Source organism: Aythya ferina, assembly GCF_964211825.1.
Source record: "Aythya ferina genome assembly, chromosome: 6".
Taxonomy (NCBI): domain Eukaryota; kingdom Metazoa; phylum Chordata; class Aves; order Anseriformes; family Anatidae; genus Aythya; species Aythya ferina.
The window spans coordinates 4395342-4416676 of NC_140303.1; the positions used below are offsets into that span (position 1 = coordinate 4395342).

At 38.8% G+C, this 21335-nt stretch overlaps 1 protein-coding gene across 4 annotated transcripts in view; it reads right to left on the reverse strand.

Moving 5' to 3' along the window:
- SLC39A10 (solute carrier family 39 member 10) overlaps positions 1-21335 on the reverse strand; it is a 195990-nt gene that overhangs the window by 44923 nt on the left and 129732 nt on the right. Inside the window, exon 1 of one of the 4 annotated variants that reach the window (XM_084523571.1) lies at positions 3924-4009. The exons of the other annotated variants lie outside the window; for them this stretch is intronic. The gene's annotated coding sequence lies outside the window, so the exon portion shown is untranslated. Of the gene's footprint in view, positions 1-3923; positions 4010-21335 lie in introns of those variants that run through there. 4 annotated transcript variants of the gene reach the window in all.

Here is a 21335-nt window from a genome sequence, read left to right on the forward strand (position 1 = left end):
GTTACATAAACATCAAAGGACATAAGCAAAAGGGTGTGATGCTGCAGCAACAACTGAAGTATTTGTTCCACACAGCTTTTTTTTTCTTTTTTTTTTTTTTTTTTTTCCTGGAATATGGAAAGATACAAGTATGATTTGTAGACCTTTCATTCATTTTGGAAAGCTAGCAAATGCTACTATAGCTTATCCATAGGAAAACTCTTGGTGGGTGAACTTTTTTCTTCTTTTTTTTTCTTTTTTCTTCTTTTGTTTTGTTGTTATTTGCTTTTAACACAATTTGTTGGTCCTACTGTCTAAAGCAGCCACAAGCCCTTTCATAGGATCTGATACACACCAGATTTGTTGGTAGCAGGAATGGGAGAAGATTCAAATTGGAAGATATTAAAAGATGAAGACTGTTTCATGGCCTTCTTCCTCTCCGGCTGATTTGGGTTTATTTATGTTTCTCGTTCCTTCCTGCCTTTTAAAGACACCTGTTGCTGTGGAATCTTTTCTGTAGCACTAGTTACTGAAATAGCATATTTAGAGTTTATACCAAAGGATATGACCCAGACTGTCTACTGCATTGTATGATTTGTCACATGTACAGTTTACACTGCTGTCACACCACTTCCTCTTCAGCCTTTCACTTCTTAATACAAGCAAGCAGAACATAGGTTTTGGATTTACATATCTTATAGGATTGCGAGACTTTTTTTTTTTTTTTTTTTTTTTTTTTTTTTTAGGATAAGATAGTAAAAAAGGTATGATGAGAGGGGGAAGGGCCAGTCAGCTGCTTCCTTCAGCACATGACTAGGCTGAGACTGCTGAGCACAAAGAATTTTGGTCACAACCACAGAAAGGCTCTGCATCAATAAATATGGGATATTCTCCACTGGAGCCATGCAGGGTTCAAAACATTAAACAAGGCTGTGTGAGCTGCCTGGGTGGAGTAGATTGAAAATTCCTCTAAAGGCTTATATTTATGAATGCAAACTGGATCAATTCCAGAACTGACCCACCTTGCTGAAAAGGAAATATTGACTTTAATGTAATCTCTTTACACGTTGAGGAATTTTACACCCTCTTCTCAAATAGAATGGAAAAAAAAAAATAATGATACTGTCCCTGACATTATTTGAAAGAATCTATGAACAGACAAGGAAAACAATGAAGGTCAGTATCTTTTAAGTTAGTCCCTGCCAATTTTTAATCTCTACTTGGATGATTGGCAGCCTTTATGTATAACCAAGACCTAGACAAGCAATAGAAACAGTTCTGCTAAAGCTGCATTTTAGTCAGAAGCTGGGGTGAAATTCACATTTCTTTCACCTCTGTTACACATGGAAGTGGAAATGACAAATGCTAAACAAATGCAATTCCTCCATTATCAGTGGGTGGAATTGGGAAGCCTAGTTCCAATATCCTTAAGTTACTGGCTACCTGTTTTGTATAACTTGGGAGAAGCTGATCGTCTGAAATTTCAACAGTAGAAAGGGGAGTTGCTATGAGCTACTGTGGATATGCTTCAGTAACTTAAGCCTGAATGGATGAGGGAGGATGCTGGATAGCCTCATCCCTTCTTTATCACAGATCGCAAGCCTCAAAAGGAACATCCGCAGAGAAGACAGGAGAGAAGAAGAAGCACTGTCAGGGAAAACAAACACCACAGATACTGCTTGCAGAAATAAAATTATGAAAGGGTTGTTTTTTATGCTTGTTTGTTTTCCTTTAAATCAACGGTACCAGTAGCAAAATCTAAAAATCAACAGAAGCAATCTCAAACTTAAAATTACTGATAGCTGGCTCACAGTCTAGGGAGCTCAGCTAACTCACAGAAGAGTTGGTTTAAGCTTAGCTGTGTCGGTCCTCTCATGCCTGATAGCAATGTATGTAGGAACTGGAGGGAGCAGCTGGATGGTGGCCCTCAGGGCCCTATCAGTAGTAAAGGTACACCACCTCTCTTTAAAGCGCTGTCATGTACTGAAGTTTTTTTTTTTTTAATTATTTTTCCCCATAATTTACTTTATTATTATTATTAGTTCCACTGTATTCTACAATGAAAAAGCATGTTAAAGACCCCCTATTTCTTCAGGAAATAAAGAGGTGCCAGAAGAATTATGAGTAACGTTAGGGAACGGCCTGATTCCCGAATCTTTAACTACAACCATTTGACAGTACTTCTAGGTGCTACAGCTTTATTTTCATGCCTGAAAATGCTTCACACAGTTGGATGATAATTACAGTTTTAATGACAGAAGTAGGAGTGCGAACTTAAGCATAAACAGCTATGGAGAAGAAAGCAAACTTCAGCTGATACACACACTGATGAAGCACAGGCTCACACATAACATGGTCTAAATGACAAGAAATGTGAAAATCTGAGATGAATAGTAGTGAAATTACCCGGAGGGACAGGTCACGTGAATGTACACAACTGGAAGCCACGAGGAGATGAAGAGAAATGGGGAGGCCCTGCTTCACTGCTATTTTTCAGCTGTGTATGACTTTGCAATCTCACGTGATGACTTAAAACAGAAGTAACTCCACTGAGATAGAGCTATAGCAGCAGCAGCAGGACAGAGTAATCATTATGAATACATCCCGTTATCTTTTAGAAATGGAAGAGAGGTTGGAACTAGTAAACAAATAGAGAGAAATTTGTACAATGGCTGGGTTGGCTAGCAGTAATTACTGAGAGTACTAGCAGACCGTCAATGTCAGAGGAAGCAAGACAGCCTGAAACAAGTTTGATTCCAGTTTTGACGTAACTGAAATGAATAAATGTTATGCTCGAAAATTCTTGATTTTACTCAGACTATTTACATCTTTCCACCTCTCACAGATAACCTTCCTTTCTGTTATCCCTTACATTATAACATTATTACATTATCCCCACATTATAACTACATCTATTTTTTGAAAATTCAATCCCATAAACACGATGGGAAACTCAGATGAGCCTCCATGATACCTCTAATTAAATTATTGTGGACTTCCCCAAGGAAAAAAAATACAAGATCGAGTTCCTGCCTTTAGTTGGTAAAGCAGTACATGCCAAGGTTATTTAAAACTAAATGATAAGCAGCCAAAAGTTGTTCTTTATAATAAGTAAGTTGTAAAGTATAGTTCAGTAAAACTCTTAACAGTGTAATTTCATTTACATTTTCAGAATCACTTTTTTATTAATTAAAGGTTATATACATGAGACAAATCTGCTGGATTAGCTGCAAATAAAATTCAGTTTTGAAAGCCATTAATCTATCAAATTTCCAGTTCACTAAAATACTGAGAATTAGTTTCTGAAGCACAACATAGTATCCTATGGCAAATCAATGTATGATGAAAAGAAGGAGCTTCAAGACACTGTTTCATGAAATTAAACAGAAGGTAAAACTAAAGTCAATATTAAATAGTAATTTGCAAGGAAGCTGGGGATAAGAATATTTTAGACAAACCAGTTACTTGAAAAGAGACTGCTCAGGGCTATACAGGTCAAGCGTACCTGGTCTGGGCTGACTCATTGCCAAATTCCCATGTGAAGCAGAGGCAAGAAAGATTATGGGAAATACTCATCCCAAAGCCTGCTCACAAAGTTTTGCTTAAGCTTATCTCAAATGACCAAAAAGTGTGTAGTCTGGACAGTGCGATTCCAGGACAACATTATTTATATTATAGACTGTGTTAAATATTTAGCATAAGAATGACTGGAATTCACTGCTGTTTTTCCAAGGGGACTTCTGTTTTGATGTAATCTACACGTCCTATCCTAAAATAAAGGCACACTAATGTTGTCCCCATCATTATAGATGATAATTAGACAAAAATAGCCTTGATTATCACAACTTCAACAGTAGTGCATCAGAAAAGGAACTGCCAGCTGTGGTACACCTGAAACTACTGCATACGCCCCCTCCCCATAAGGAACAGATCAGTCCACTTACATAAAGCTGAGTGCCAAATTCGTCATGCAGGACAGCAGTGTCTGATTCTTGTCATTTCCCTCTTTCTCTTCTTCCTCATTTATGGGAGAAGGAGTCTGCATGGCCTATAGTCACTTCCCTCAACAGGAATAGCTGCTATCTATGCGATGTCTTTTTTAAATCACTGTATTTTTAAGAAGCTGTGTGAGCAGGGCTTTTATTTATTTATTTATTTATTTTATTTATTTATTATTACATTGAAATTGAACCTTGAGCTAGTAAAAACAATATTATGGTAATGCTGTTGTCCTAAAACCAGAGCTGCTGTTTTCACAGGAGGTCACTTCAAATTGTTTCACAGAACTTTGGGCTGTTGAGCACCGAGACGTGTGCAGTGCATCAGGGCCAGTTATTGCCTACAGAGAAGCAGCAGAAGGCTATTTTTCAGACGTTACTGCTGACAGTAGTTAATGTAATCCAAAATTTAATGCAGAAAGAAGCAATTTTTGTGGGAGAGAGCGGGGAGGATCAAAATCACTGCAACTTTTTCTTTTTTAAATACCACTTGTGCTGCACTGCAAAACAGCACAAGAACAGCATTCGTCTCAAAAGTCAATGATCTCCTGAGGACAAAAGAGAGTCACTCTTCCTGCTAACATAACCTGGTCAACAGAGATGTATGCAAGACAGAGACAATCACATTTGTGACTGCCCACTGCCTTGTAAGGATGCAGATCCAAAATACCTGTGAGGCGCGCTAAGGCAGATTTCCCCCTTTGGCTCTTCAATTCTTCTTACTGCCGTGACAAATGCAGCTGCAGAAAAGTCATGCTGGTATTAGGACATTACCAAATTGTCACTTGCATTTCTTGAGAAGGTCAAGAAACAGCTTTTAAAACGTTTAAACCAGTGCTGATGGTTTGTCTCTGTAACAGCTTGTGCCAAGATGGAAATGTAACTGAATAACAATAAGAATATAAGAATAGAGCAATTGCTAAGAAAAACTTGTCACTGATAAGGGCTCAAAGGTAAAATGAAGCTTGCTGTCTCCACTACCTGCTCTTCTCCATGCAGGCCCCTGAAGTTACTTACTAACCAGTGACTCCTGTTACATAGCACCTCGGGCAAACTGCCTTGGGGTTATAGAGGCTGTGGAATACACACGTTTTGTACCTGCGAGGAACAATCTTCTGAGAGTTAAGTTTTAAACCGTTTTCTTTCAATATCACACAGGAAGAGGCAGCTTGAGAATGTTTTCCTATTTGATGCTTACACAGTGACACACACTGTCACAGTGCTGCTGAAGTTAACATCCTAATAAAAATAGCTTCTCCTCAGTGCACTTTGTTTGCTTTAGCCTGTCTTTGTTTTCAGGGCATTTAAAGCTTAGCAATAATATTTGTATGGTCTTGAAACTCTGTTCTGTTTTCGGAAGACAGTGAGTGGTTAAAATAACTTCAGAATGGAGGCAATAAATGTTTTCCTGTCATTTCACTTTGTCATGTCCTAGGAGGAGCAAAACCAGACATTAGCAACCTCCCACAAAAAAGCTGACTGCTAGAGATTTTTTAGACAAAAAATTGGTCTTATGGTCTTCAACATTGGTCTTATGCCTTTAAAAAAATGCATGAACATTTTTATACATCATTTTGAGATGCCTATAGGAAGACTATTTTGTTGAAATGTTTTAGGCTAAGATTTTAATACAATTTAGTCTTCAGTACTGCAAAGCATCCACGAACTACAAGGTAGAAATGATTACTGAAGTGCTTAAAAAACAGGCAAGTGATATGTGAATGACAGTTTCTTCACTACCCATGCACTCAAAAACATGTGCATCATCTTTGGCAGAAAGCAGCTTTCTATCTGATGAATCTGTACGCTGTTAGAAAAACATACAGTGATGTTGAACGGGGAACAGTAAGTCCTGTTCAGACAATGGGATGTGAGACTTTCCTCCCTCCGCCCCACATTGTGCTTGTAGTTGGTAAAGTTCCAAGGCAATGTGATAAAAAAAATATATATATATATATTTGCTTTCTATTACCCTAAAGCAGTAATTTCCTGTAGTCACCTATGGAAACTAAAGGAAGGCTGGTTTCACTGTTCCCTGAAAATGATGATGAAACAAGTTTATAAAGGAAAACGGTACTTACCCTTTATCAGGCTCCAATTCAAGAGTTTAAGACATATTCCTAGGCTTACCCAGACAAGTGTTTACCTCAACTCAGATGCTTAGTAGCCCATTCAAATCAATGGGAATGCAAATATGCTAAGAGTGAGTCACTCACACGCCTTAGGGTCTTGCTGAATCACATCCTTCGCATGCCACAATCATTACCAAAAATTGTGGTGGTGACCATACACCAAATCTGGCAAAGAGTATCTGTTAGGGAAGGTAGAGCTCAGTGAGACACAAAGCTGGTGTGCGTGTGAGTGTACGGACACTGCCATGACACTAGCAAGTACTTCCATCTTTTCCAGATTCTGCCACTTCTGGAGACTCCTAGATACAAATAGCCAGGCATTTTGAAAGCCATGTCATTTCCTTAGGTACAGTGCATACACACTAAAAAAAATAAATAAATCTTGATTTCTGTCAGGCATGTGACACCATAACCATATAATAAATCTCCCCCCCCCCCCCCCCAAAATGCTTCATACACACTGAATTCAGTAAGAATCAAGATGACATTAGTTCTCCTTTGATTTGAAACTAACTTTTAGGCCTCTCCAATATGCTGAGAGGTATCTGTATGCTCTGCTCTCAGACTTCACGAGGCTTCATGCAAAAAGCAGGAAACAAATGGCTGATCTAAAAATCTACTAAAATATGCTCACTTCCCTAAGATCTGGATTAAATTTCCAAGTTCATTTTGGTTCTCAAATTCCACCATTTCAATAGTGTTTTTTTTTTTTTTTTTTTTTTTTTTAAATAAAATGGAAGAGAAAAATATATAAAATAAAAAAAATCTATAATTAAGCAGTAGTGGACAGCTATCAGTAATTGACATGGCTTACTTTCTATCCCATGGAGATCTTTGTACACAAAGAAAAGTTCTCTTCTATCTCACACCTTCAAGAAAATTGTTTTAGCTTTTAGTTTCTTTGGACTGATTTTATTTCGTTGTAAGCAACAAGGTTTTTTATTGCTTTTAACTGTCAGAAATTGTTGCAGAGAAGTATGCAGTGTGGGTACTATAGAAACCATGTACAATCTGCCTTAAAAATAGATTGCCTCTTTGTTTTGCCTTCATTTCTGTGCATAGAGGATTTTATTAAAGAGCTACGTATCATAGCGAGTTCTTGTTTGACCACTTTGTGGAAAGTTTTTCCTTGCTGTTTTAGGGCCCACTCCTGTAGATCAGCTGCAGGGAAAAAGTCTAACTGGAACCAGCAAGGGTGCCAGGTGAATGGAGCTGCTTCTGTTCACAGCTGCAGGAGCTGAGACCCCAACCAAGTGGAGTTGCATAATAGCCTACCCTCTGCAAGTATAGTAAGCACAGGCCCCTTCCCCAGAAAGATCAAAATAAAACAAACGAGCTACTACTATATGTAAATCAATACATAAAAGAGAATAAATAATATGAACCAGTCCTGGTTTCAACTGGGATAGAGTTAATTTTCTTCACAGCAGCTGGTAATAGTGCTGTGTTTTGGATTTAGGAGGAAAATTATGGTAACACACTAATGTTTTAGGTACTGAGCAGTGCTCATATTAAGTCAAGGACTTTTTGGCTTCTCATACTGCCCTGCCAGTGTGGAGGCTGACAAGAAGCCAGGACGGTGGAGCCAAACAGACCACAGGGATATTCCCCAGTGCGTGGCACCAGGCTCAGCAATAAAAATGGGGTAGCTGGCTGGGGCCAGGCTGGGCATCAGCCAGTGGGTGGTTAGTAACCGCAGCGTGCCTCATTTGCGTTGTGTATGCTTTTATTTTTCTCTTCCCTATTAAACTGCCTTTATCTCAACCCTTGAGTTTCGCTTTTTTCCCCCCACATTCCCTCCCCCATCCCACTGAGGGAGGATGTGAGTGAGAGGCTGAGCCGTGCTGAGCAGCCTGCTGGTTAAACCTCAACAGAACCGAATACAGATGCAGAGACAGACTGCCTTATGTCCCAAAGCATGCTTTTTTTTTTTTCTCTTCCAGAAGTTTAGAGAATTTTCTTATTTCTTCATTTCTGCATTAGGAATTTGGTAAATTTGAAATCCACCAAAATAGCTTGCTTCTACATTTATGGGGGGAAGCAGGGGAGGTCTACAGTTAGAGCTGCTGACTGACATCACATTCATTTACATCAAGTTGTATTTGCAATGCATGTAATTTCAGTTCCAGTACTCTAGTCCTGAAATTGGAATGACGCCTATTACACCAAAAGGCACTTCCTTTTACAAGACATAACACTAATTAGAAACTCAATGTTTGTTGAGCTGAAACACAAGGCCTGAACCAGCAATGAGCTCTTGGAGGTTTCATAAGAGAGTGCTGAAAAAGATGGCAGCACTATATCCATTCACCACTGCAATACTAAATGCAACATTGTTTAGCCACTTTTTTGTCCATTCACCTCCTAATTTTTTAAGATTAGGAACTAGATAACTTCAGGTTTTCAGCTATTTGATTTTCTTGTTTGAGGTAGCAGTTCAGCACACCTGCCAGAAGCCACCAATGCTGGTTTAATGGACTTCCTGAGATGTGACAGCAGACGTAATGCTGCAGTGCTGCAAAATACTTGAAGCTGTCTCACATTTGACCGACTACACCTATTTAGTCTGACCTTTGCGAGTGTTTATGGGAGTCTTTAAGGTTTATTTTAAATCATGTCGTACGACATGAAAAGTGAAATCATAACCATTTACAGAAGACCAAACCAGCTAGATGATCATATCCAGGGACTCTGCTGACACTGGGAACAACCAAAGCCCAATGCCACTTTGCTTCAGTCCATCCATATATCATATTAAATAATAAACAAAGCCTGACCCCACCCTCCTTGAATTTGGGTGAAAAAAAACCTGTGTCTAACCATTGCAATTCTATATTTAACAACTACAGAGCAGTTTGTAATAGTTCTGATTCTGACAGGAAAAGCTACTAGTCTGGACAAACAGCTTTTCCATATCTAAGCCACCACAGCTCCAGCAACGTCTGAAGACTTACATGAATGCCTTATTAATGTTAGTTCATAAACTAGCACAAATCCTTTCCAGGGATCAGATGTGCACTCTAATCACTCACAGTTGAAATGGATTCTGTTTCACTAATGTGTAAATAGCCCCATATCTAAAGACACACAATGCAAAGATGGAATAAGGGTAAATGGCCTTGCAGGAAAAGAATGGGGCAAATATAATTAAGTAAATAAAATATTGTAATCTAGTGAACGTCCATCTCTGAACTGATTAAGGCTGCACAGCAGGAACAGAAAACTAGCCGTGCCCTGAGGACGGCTTTCTAGGAGAATAGCTTTCTAGCCAAGGCATTAGAAGATGTGTAATCAGGTATGCAGCATGCAGCTGCCTAATACTGTCTCCTTTGATTGACACTTCTCATATGATTAGTTTTCACATTAGAAGGTTGGGGTTTTAACAACTGTTTTAAGTGATAATAAATGGAGAGGCTATCATTTATTGCAATGTTACCTGGTCTAAAGCTGAAAATACATGTAGTTATGTACTTAGAGCTGTATGGACAAGCATAAATTACCATGCTTTTCCCAGAGCAGGATTTCCATGGTGGCAGTTACTGGCTGGTTTAGGATCCCTTTCAGCTGTTGCACCATGACTAAAGTTTATGATAGCGTTTTCTTGTATTTACTTACTCTGAACATTTATTCAAACATTCAACTTTAAGCTACATGATAACAGACTTTGCAAATTTAAAATGGCAATGTTAAAAAAAACTTCCAAAAACCCTCCAAGTATTTATAATTACTTTAGAAGCAGTGGAAGAACACTGCCTTCAGCATATCCCAAAATATATAAATGTACACTAGATTAATAATTGCTTTATTTCTGTTTCAGTGTCCCGTGATTCCAGCAGTGATCTCTCCTTCTCTGTTAGAGGGAAGATGCCAGATGTTGCATTTTTCAAACTAGCTTAATTCCACTGTCTCCCTGAGGTTTCTTCTTGCAGGTACAGGTGTAGTGCTTCACTGTAGAGGATTGACATCCTGTCAATGCAAAGCTAGAGTGCTTTATTCTTTTGTATGAGGGGGGAAGGTCTAAAGTTAAGCCAATAATTATGGTGAAGAGATATGAACTGACTCACATTAAGTCAACATACTCCTGCAGCAAGAGAGGAATTGGACTTAGAGCATTCTCACAGAGAATACCTTCCTCTATCTGGGAAGTCAGTACAAACCTGCCTCACTTGAGCTACAAGTTCTGTTTTTCTGAGCTTCTGTTCTTCCTCCTAGTTACCAACAACTTTTACTCAGGTACAGATTTACTGAAGGTGGGGTGTGAACGTGGGCTAATTTAACTCATATTAGTCCCTGTCTCTTGTTATTTTCCTCCAGAGCTAGCTACCAATGATAAGAAATTGGAGAAGTCTATAGGATTGCATGCCCATAAAAGTCACAGTGAACAAATTGCTGAGGAGGTGGTAAGCATCCTTTATCCAGGTGGAATTCAAGTAATAATAAATCTTGGCCAACACAAGACAAACTCATAAAAAGCCCTGAAGTCTGAAATTCTGCTGCTCTGCTCCTGTGAGTCCGTTTTGGTTATAACAATGGGTACACATTTGAAAAACAAAATAGAAGAAATGCACAGTTAATAACTAATGCTCTTCACCAGATCTGCTGCCTTGCTCTCACTTCTTTCCTGACAAAAAGGAAGTGGTAGTGGTCTACTAGCTCCTTCACTTCTGAACTGGGTTCTTATTAACTGGAGATACTGCTCCATAGAAAGACTTTCCAGAAGGTTAACTACAAAATTCTGTATGCAGGTCAAATATACCTGAAGACTGAATGGCAGGAATCCTCAATTTGAAAATTGTAATTAAGATGTACAGAATGGACTTGCTTCACAAAGTTTTTAAATGTAGTTCAGGATTGTCTCAGGGTAATTAAAACCAAAGGGTCAGAATCAGTTTCAGACAAAATTAAAGGGGTGAAAAAGCACATGATTATATGTTCACTACTTTAATAGAAGAAAATAAGAGGTTTGACCTGAAGAGAAGTAAAATGGAAGCTAGCCTGGAACAGACAAGTGGCACTTGAGTCAGGTGACTGAAGGAATTGGCAGTGTCAAAAAGCTTTGTTCTCTTGACACCCCCCCCCCCTTGGAAAGGTGGATGGCAGGTATGTTGAAGCAGTATTTCAGGGAAAATTCAGAAAGTATTACTTGGTTGGAAGAATGCCAGAAGGAAAGCATCTGAGAATATCAAGCACAATAACTCTTTTCACACATTTAACCAGTTTTGCAAGTGACACAAATTATGCAAGATCCTTTTCTCTTCAGCTTTGACAGCTGTCCTGCTGTACAATAGTGTTCCCAAAGCTCTCAAAAAGCAGTTTCAGCATTTGTCATTCGCATGTTCCTCTTCCCACTATTTGTGCCCTGTCCAGATTAAGATTAGTGTTCCTAAAGTTCTCTCACCATTACATCTCTAGAAAAAAAAAAAAAAAGTTGCTTTCGCAATATATAATCACCTTAGCGAAGATCAAACTTTCTAGCATCCTCGATATTCATGCATTATGTACATGGAGATCCCATGGTAGGTCTTGAGAGGATCAGGATGATTTCCAGGAGGGTCTCATGCTCCTAGATAGAGCCCTGTTTAAGAGACCACACAGCTTTGGTATAATCGGTCCCATTCCTGGTGAATGACCCCCAAGCTCCTTCTTGTGCAGTTATTGCAGAAATGCAATAGCACAAGGTCTTTTGCCCATGATAACCTCTCCTGTGGAAATCCATGTCATTTGCATGTCATCATGAGCAGGCATCCTACTGCAGCTTATATGCAGGAAGTCTGATGCTCCCTACACATCACATTTATCATGTGACATAGCAAAACTGCCCTTGCAATATCGTTCTCTCAGATATCCTTTACTGGCAAACAATAACCCTGAACTATGACAGTTTCCATACAGCTCCCCAGACAAGATGAAGACAGCGATTTCTTCCTCTTAAAGTCAGCTTTGGGCAGACTGGCCCTTGAACCTGCATAAACCCTCAGAAATGATTTCTTTTCACCCTAATTTAAGGGGAAATTTGAGCCTTAATTAACAGGAATATATAGGGCAAATATTTTCTAGAGTTCTCTTCCAATGGTATGTAGCTGATCTTGTTTTAGATAGTGAACATTATTTTGACATTTCAATAAATATTAACTGTTTCATAAATGTTTGATGAAATATAAAATGAACAGTACATTCTCATTTATTCTCATTTCTGATGCAGCAGTATGCAGAGGCAGTAAAAGTGACTTAAAAATAGTGATGAGAAAGGAGAAGAAAAGCCCAGAAGCCATTTAGTACATTTACCTATTCAAAAAGAATTTACTATCTTCGAGTTTTTGTAGATTTCTTTTATGAACCTAAAATAGCACCTAGTGCTTTAAAGTTAGACGTACTGAATTAACATTATCATTTCTAGAGGTCTGAAGAGCAAGAATTGCAAATGAATATAAGTAATTAAAGTACTCTAACAAGAATTAAGGCAAGCACAGTAATAACTGGGTTTTCAGGTTAAAATCAAAAGCACCAGAAAATCCCAGTAAGCTACATACCAGTATAGACGCACAACTGGAAACATGACATAGAACTTCTCACAGCCAGTTCCACCCTGTCTCTTTGCCAATAAAGCCTAATTTTCTTTTAGGAGAAAGAAGTACAGTTCATTCCTATTACTTTAAAATAATTCAATGGACAGTACTACTTTAACCCAGCTGCACCTGGAATGACATAATAGTGTCTAAATGGAAGCTTAATAGGGAGAGTTGGAGAGAATAATCAAGAGAATAGACAAGATGACTGGGGAGGAGGGTGGGGGGAGTAGGGGAATGAAGATGATAATCAGAAATACGGAAAGAAAAAAAGTCTGTGGAACCAAATAAGAAATCATGAAGGAAGTGGATATTCTGGAATTAAGGTGAGGGTTTAAATAGGATGAATAGGAGTGGACTTTAAAAATGCAAATATGAGATGAAAAGAAAAAGAGAACCGAGAATGAGACAGAAAAAGTAATGGGAAAGTTTTGTTGGCTGAACAAGTACAGTGACCTTAGAAGAACAAGTTTGATACAGACTAAGAAGCACTTGAAACCATAAGGAGACATTTTAACAGGTGAGACAATCTTTACAGTTTATTAAGATCAATTCTGCTTAGAATTTGAATTTATGTAGCTTCAGCTGCAGTCCAGGAAAAAAAGGTAAAAACAAAACAAAACAACCCCCTGCCCCCTCTGCTTATGACTTCGTTTCTGAATCTCCTGAAATTACCTGAAAATTGCCAGAAGACATAACACTGAAAGAGACTATTGTTGATTAGTCCAACCTTTGATGTTGTAGGCAAAATTGCTACAAATATGAGTTACCGGTTTTGGTAAGGCACATGAATATTCATCACGTAGAAGTAAATGTGTAAAAGGATTTAAATGGGTACAATCTAAGCAAGATGACACTTTTGAAAGCCTCTATATCGTCTAGGACTAGATTCCCAAAAAATGTACATGGTGAATGTTTCAGTACCTAACTATGTATCCACTCCCTAAAACCTAAGTCCATGTTCCTATACGTTGTGGAATACGGTTCTTAGCAGCTGACAGACTAAAGCTGCTAAGATGCAGTGATAGAAAACATTAAGTATTACTAGCTGCACAGGCCCCACTTTCTTAATGCATACCTAAGAGCTTCCTGGCTAATGCTGCCAATCCAGAGGTGTTTCTTTTACACACAGATCTGAGCTGTCATTTCTACAGCAAGTAGCCCAGGCACCTCGGTGGAGGTGGGCTTGGTTATCCTTTGGATAGCTTAGAGAGATATTGGAGGGGAAGGCACGCTATGAGAATGGTCCACCATCCCAGTTTAAAATTCTTCATACCTATAAAGGATGGAATACCTCAACATTAGTTAGGTGTCTTGAAGTCATTCAAATCCAGGTAAATTAAGAATAAATAGAATTTTTTTATACAAAAATCCGAAACAGATAACTGAATCACACACAAAACACTTATAGACAGAAGACAGATTAGAGGGAGTCGTACAAAATCTACTTATCGCAAGACCAGAAGTTTCTTCTACTTCCTCTCTATCCAGCCAACGTGCTGTTAGATTCTCAGCACAGATGTTCAGGTATTCAGTCCTTTTGCATAGCTTATATCCTGAGGGATACAGAGAGCATAGCTTTGGGAATCCTTCCTTTTTGTACTACCAACACCCTACTTGGGGAGTTATTAAGATTCAAGATTTCTTCCTCACTCCACCCTACTGAGAAGGATTTCTTAATATTCATTCAGTCCCAGGTAACTTCAGAATTCCTCTCTCCTTGCCACTGAGCGCCCCTTCATGCTTTCAAACTGGTAATTCCCTTTAGGCCTATCTGGGAGCAATCATCACCTGCCCAGACAGTAAACAGATTATGCTAATAGTGCTCCACTACTTGGTTAAACCCTAAACAAAGTTTTAAACTGCTGTGATGCAAAATACTCTTTCTTTTCAAGCAATTCAAGACCCAGGCTGAGATTTCTTCCCCCTCCCCCCCCATAGCTTATCATGCAGCCTGAATTTTACGTGCATATGTAACCTACCAGTCCTAGTCGATATAGTCACATAACTCAAGTTTACTTGCAGTTTATCCAAGATGAGATTTTAATGTCAAATCCAACACCACAGCAGTCTGTGACAGTGGGTTTAACGACAAGTCCTTCTGCACCCCAAACTGTTTCCCTCAAAAAATTGTTTCTGGGGGATGCCCTGATTTTTCCACCCCTTGTTTACACGTCTAACTTGAGGTGGCACCCCTAACCCTTGCTTAGCTATCTTCGCTGATCCATCACTAGTGAGTTACACTTTCAATTATATAACACCTTTCATAATTTAAAAAACACAAACACTACGTAACATTCACTGCTTGATAGGAGTACAAGTTTACTATAACCCTATTTAAGTGCAGGCATTTGGTGATCCCATTGGGACAGCTGAATTATCTTCTGCTCTACCATTTTCACATTTAGACATTAACCAGGCAAGCAGTAAACAACTCTAGGGAAGAACAGTTCAAGAGGAAATGATGTAGTTTGTTTCTTGTTGCGTTTTTCTGAGCTAATGCCATTGACACTCTATACATGAATAGTGTGAAAATACTTCTGATGTGTCATTAGAGACTGGTGATGATTACACTAACAATACACTTCTCTCCTTCATTAGAGCTTAACACGCCTCACTGATTCACCTATATCATTCACTACTTTGGCATGTTTCTACTTTTTTTTTTTTTTAGGAAAAAAAAACACAAAACTGATCGAACTGCCTATTTTACAAAGCAAAGGAAACAAGGCTGCTAGCTCAGCTGCCAGCTATTTATCAAGCTGCCAAGTGCAGTCAGCATGCAACAGGCTCTCATACCCTCTCCACCATGGTTAGAGCTTTAACACCCAACCCTCACAAGTGAAGAAGCTGCAAAACTCACAATGCTTCTGAAGTAACAAGAGATGGTTCAAAATGTCATTGCATCTGATATCATGGCTCCCACTATCAAACCAGTTTCCTGGAGGAGTATTTTATGCCCACAGCAAATTTTAATCTAAAAATATTATCCTAAATTTCCAGGCTTATTGGTTCTGTGCACAAGCTAAAGCAGTGCTTCTTTGATCCCCCTGAAGTTTCATAAACAGTCTGTGGGACAGGAAAAGCTGACTTCCTGCGACTCCTGGATTAATAAAGCAACCAAATTCTGCCATCGGGTTTACACCTACAGACTGAAGGCTAGGGAGATCACAACAGACAAACTCTTGCCCTGCAATTACAGCTTTCATAACAATTCTGTAGAAGTTGATGATATTTCACCATTTCACTGTCTTGTAGTATACTGTTTGCTCAGCCAGGATAACAGTCAGTATCCTATTATACTTACTGGTATGCTGGAGATGACTGGACTCTGTCTTCGTAGGGGAAGAAAAGATGCTAGTGTAAAATCTCTGGTCTATGTAAAGTATTCCCTTCCACAGCAGTGCCACAGGAGACTACTGTGTAACATTTTATATGGACAAGGAGGTCCAAAACACATGGAGGATGTTTATCACAAGATTGCTACCAGGAATTGACCACAAGGGAGGCCATTCTTGGGAAAAAGTTTGTCATGAAAGCTATATAAAATTCCTGCCTGTCACTGACTGCCAGTAGCAGCTCTGTGGATTCCCTTGGGATGATTTACAAACAAAAGACACCAAAGCGTGCAGAGAACATGTTGACGCAACTATGAAGTGATGTGGCACTACAGAACTAAAGTTGTGGTAGTAGTAAATTATGTATTTTTTTTTTCCCTTGCATCAGACAATAGCATATCCAGTAATCAGAGAATTAAGAGGGTTAACTTGTTTCCTGTTGTTTTTACATCAGTTTTGACAGGAAGTAATTACAGGTAATTTGTTCAGACATGGTACTTGTGTTTGTGCTGAAAAAAAAAAAAATGCACATTAAACTACTCAGAATTAGTATGATAAACTTCAGTTATCATCTGTACATATCTAACATACCCAGTGTATGTCAACTGTCTGTTTTAATAAGTTGCTCCAACATTGCAAGCTAAGTTTAGACACATGCTGTTTTGCTGTTTTAAACACGCACGCTATTCAAACCAGAGGCAACTGATCTGTAGATTAGAATTATTTGTACAGGTAACTGAGACAAATTAAACTTTCCACAGTATGAAACCATATTTAAAGGCTAAATATTTAATTGTTCAACTGGCACAGAGTTATACATTCACTTGAAAATTGGCACGGTTGGGAACTAAAACCAGGCTATTTATTCTACATTTTAAAAAGTCTGATTTCAGATTCTCTTAATCTAGTTTTAAATGTCACCATCAAATGTGATTATTTCCAGAGCCATTACCAGTTGATGGAGAAGTACTTTCCTCACACCAGGAAGAAACAACACCCCCCACCTCTACGCCTGAGAGGTAGCTGCAGCTGATGGAAAGCGATGCATCCGTTGGGCAGGCCTGGAGGAACAGCAGCTGTGGGTGAAAAGAGAGGACAGATTCTGCCAGAGAGGAAAATAGGCATGTAGGAAAGGATGCTCCTCCATTCAGGAAGGTCTCAGTACTGCCTCCAAGAGCCTTGCTTATCCAAGTCTTTCTAGAAGCATCAGTGGGCTTTAGAGCCATGTAATCATATGACCACGTGATAGCAGCATTTGGTTCCCCAGTTAGATGAAATGCTATAAATCTGATGCAACTGTTTTGGGAGGACTTAGTATTTACCTCTTAGGCAAAGATTACAGATCAGTATTAATTATCAAGACCTAATTTAGATAACAGATTTACCTTTCATTTTTGCACTAATGCATTCTTGTTATTACTTAATGTTTTGCTGTGAACATCTGAAGTTATTATGAGAGATTACGTTATATACAGTAAGATTTTAAAATATATAAAAACTAATGTAAATACGCCTACATACAGAATACTTTAGTACTCCAAAATAAAAAATCGTTATGATTACAGTGTAATACAACTACAGAGCAGTTAGCAGGACTGATCAAAGATTTTCTTTCAGGCAGATGTGTAGGACAAAAAACGTTAACAAAGAGCTCATTAGAAAGTCACATTTAAAATACGAGCTACCTTCTTGGACTTTTACCTCAGGGTAGACTGATACAGCTCTGGCTTGCAAACTTATGAGTTCTCTCTCAAAACCACATTCAAATCTCTTCTTAGAACACAGTCGAAAACTTTCAGTGTTTTCCAATTTCTAGGTCCCTCGAGTTTAGAAAGAAAAGAACATTCTCATTGCAATTATTGTGTCAAACTTGTGGGACACCCACACCAGGTACTTACACAAATTGGCTGGTTGAACAAAGAAATAGTTAAGGCATAGAAATTCAGATAACTGCTATAAAAGAAAATAATTTTATTTCTAGGTGATGCAATAACCAGAAAGAATAAAACTGCGAGATGCAAGTGACTAATTTATGTGCAACCTCCAGGGTAATGAGTGACATACATTTTAATGCAGATAAAAGTAAAACAACAAGACAGGACCTACGAATAGATATTTGCTGATAAGAAAGAAACAAAAGAGATGTGAATGAAAGTGAAATAAAAACGAATGCATAGTCTGTTCATGATGCTACTAAAATGGCCAAAGTGATTAGGGAGAACACTGTTATGTAACAGACCGTACCAAAGAAAATCCTGAGTTGTGGTTAACGTAATAAACAGCACCAGCAGCCTGGTTTTATACTCTAGATCTCACTTGAATACTTTCTTTTTTTTTTTTTTGAAATACATACAAAATATATATGATATGTAATATATTTCAAAAGGTTAAGGAAGAAAAAAATGGCCACTACCAAAGGAATCCTTTCCATCTAAAACAGAACCGTTATTTAAGGGCTGAATTCTTAAAACACACAGTACTTAACTTTTTCTATAATCCCACTCTTTTCAATACCTCAATTTCCTTTCATTGAATCTTTCCTGTCCTTTTTAGCACAGCAACTGTCTGCATGACAAGTCACCTTCCACCCTTCCACTTTTTTTTCTCTCTCTCTCTCAGTACAAATTTGGAGCATTTAGAGCTTTAGGTGGAATGCATAACCGAAAGGAAAAAAAATCCCCCCCCCCCCCCGACTCAGAGAAGAGAGCTCTCCATTAGCTTCTTTACTTGAAAGCAAACTTTGGTATAATCATTTCAGAATTGCTTAGGAAGTAAGGATAAGTGAGGGCTGAAAGAGACCTGCAATTCATTGCTCAAGATGCATCCCATAACTAAGCAGAGGGAAGACACATGCCATTTTTTAATTTTCCAGTCAAAAGGAACAAATCTTCAGGAACACAGCATGTATCTTGTAAAAATCAGTAGGAGATACCCTACGACCAAGGGGGGGAAGGAGGAGGGGGAGAATGACACACAGCAAAAAGCACTTTAAAAGTAAACAACAAAAAACCTCATAGCATATTTGATTACAGAAAATGCAATACACTTGTGTGCATGGAAACAAACCTATTGAATGGCCTATGTGTTTTTTTTATGCAAGTTACTGTTTTAGGTTGCCAGAAATTGTTGGTTAATCAGGTGACTATGTGATCTGGGATGAGATCTCAGATATAGCTATAAAGGCATTTAAACTTTCACTCTTCAGATGCAGTCTGAGCCATTCAGCTTTCATTAACTTGAACAGGGTCATGATCTTTGAAACAGTAACACCTGCATATTTATCTTTCCATTAATTCCCATGAGCTCTATACTTGCTAGAGCAATGGCTTAGCTGGTGACAACTAATATTTCTAAAACCAGAGAGTTCCCTCTTCCCTTTTGATCTTTCTTTAAAGCAAAGTATGTGTCATTTTACATTAATTCCCTTTTTGTCCTTTGCTAACACTTCTGGCTAGAGGTACTAGAGCCAGGTTGTGTACTTGCTTCAGTCTGGCTCAGCCATGCCCTCTATGACCGTGCCTCTCAAGTGCAGGCTGCATTAAGCCTGGTGGCTGTACCATGCACATGCAACTCATCTGCAAGCTGGAAATCTGTTAGACCACATACAAGATGGACTGCACATACACTGCATTGCATATTTCTAGTGCACTGCTGTACAACTGATTTGTCTCACTGTGCCAGCCATGATCTGCATCGTTCAGAAGGCCACAAACTTCTCTTCTCTTCTCTCCATCCCTCCATTCTGCCATCCTATGCTTTTTACCAGAGAGCTGTGAAATCCCAGCTGGTGCACAAGCAGCTTTTCTCTCCCTTGAGTTCAAGCAAATTTTTGCAAGGAACCCTTGTTCCCACTTTCCCCCTCCTCACCTGTGATAGTAGTACGAGCACACAACTCTGTTGCCTGCTAAGTATTTGGATTTATTTTGCTGCGTATTCTGCAGCTTCTTTCATTTGGTCTCAGTGTTTAGATATGACTTTCAGAGTGCATACAAGCACTTCCAAGCTTATTTTTAGAACAATAAGCATGCATCTAAAAACAATGGCCTCACATTTACTATTTTTTTTTCTTTGATTTCATACTTGATAGGAACTCTGCAACGCAAATTTGACAGGCATTACTTAATAAAGACAGTCGGTTTCAAACTGGGCTGAAAAACGTTCGCTCTAATTTAACCATACTGCCCCTACCACTATGGAACATCCCTTCTCAACAGATGGAGGATCACCATCTGTATCGTAGAATGCATTTAAAAACCTTAAAGGTCTTTGCTTATCAGCAAGCATCAGACAGACTCTTGGATCCTGTAGACTAAGTGGGTAGGTATAGACTAAGCAAAAACCAGGAGGAGACAGCATTATTAAGCTAAGTCTGTGTCATTATTAAACCAATGCCCACTCCTGCTTTTGAGATATCAATTAATGACTTGGGGTGCCTCTTCTTGGAATAAAGATCAAAGTTCTGATGTATATGGTCATTAAAAATTTAATGTATTTTTTTTTCTGGCTTCCTCCCCCCCCCATTTTTTATTTTTATTTTTATTTTTTCTAAAGCAAGAGGGGGCACGTTACTGTTTGTGTTGTTCTCCCTGCCAAAATCCAGTTTGGTCTGTTGAACGCTCCCTATCCAGCACAATCTGGTTTTGTTACCGCCTGTTTTATTGGAAAGAACATCATGCTGCAGGGCATACATTTGATAGTTAATATGCTTATTATCAAGTACACCTTTTGCAATACCTCTGTGTTTCGTAACCAGGAAGCCCAGTGTTGAAGGATCCCAGAATTGTAACTGTTCCCTGTTTTTTTCACTAAAGGTACTGGTGTTCAGTAAGGTCCCATGCTGTTAGAACAGCCTCCTGTTGAGGTGACCAACAGTGGCCCAAATTTATCACCTAACTGAAGGAACTAAGTTAGGAAAACAGTTGCCTTAAGTCACCTACCTAGTGCGTTTAAAATCTGGACTATTTTCTGAGGACAAAGTCACCTCTGCAGAGACTATACATGGAACTGCTTCACTCAGCAGTATTGCTGCTAATTAGCTGTTTGGCCAGTTAGCATTGAAGAAGGGAACAGAGTAATTCATTGTATATAGTGGTGCCAACACAGAATCGTGACGTCCAGCAGTGCAACAGAACCACACTGAAACGTGGGGCTTCAGCAGAACTGCAAGGAGAAGAGGATGCCAGATTCACTTCCTCTCATCCAGCAGCTCTCTGGTTTGAACTCTTCAATAGTCAGTGGTAAATGTGCTTTTTTTTTTAACAAACAAACCAAAAAAAAAAAAAAATAGAGAAAGCTGCTAGCATGCGAAGTTATTGATGGTTT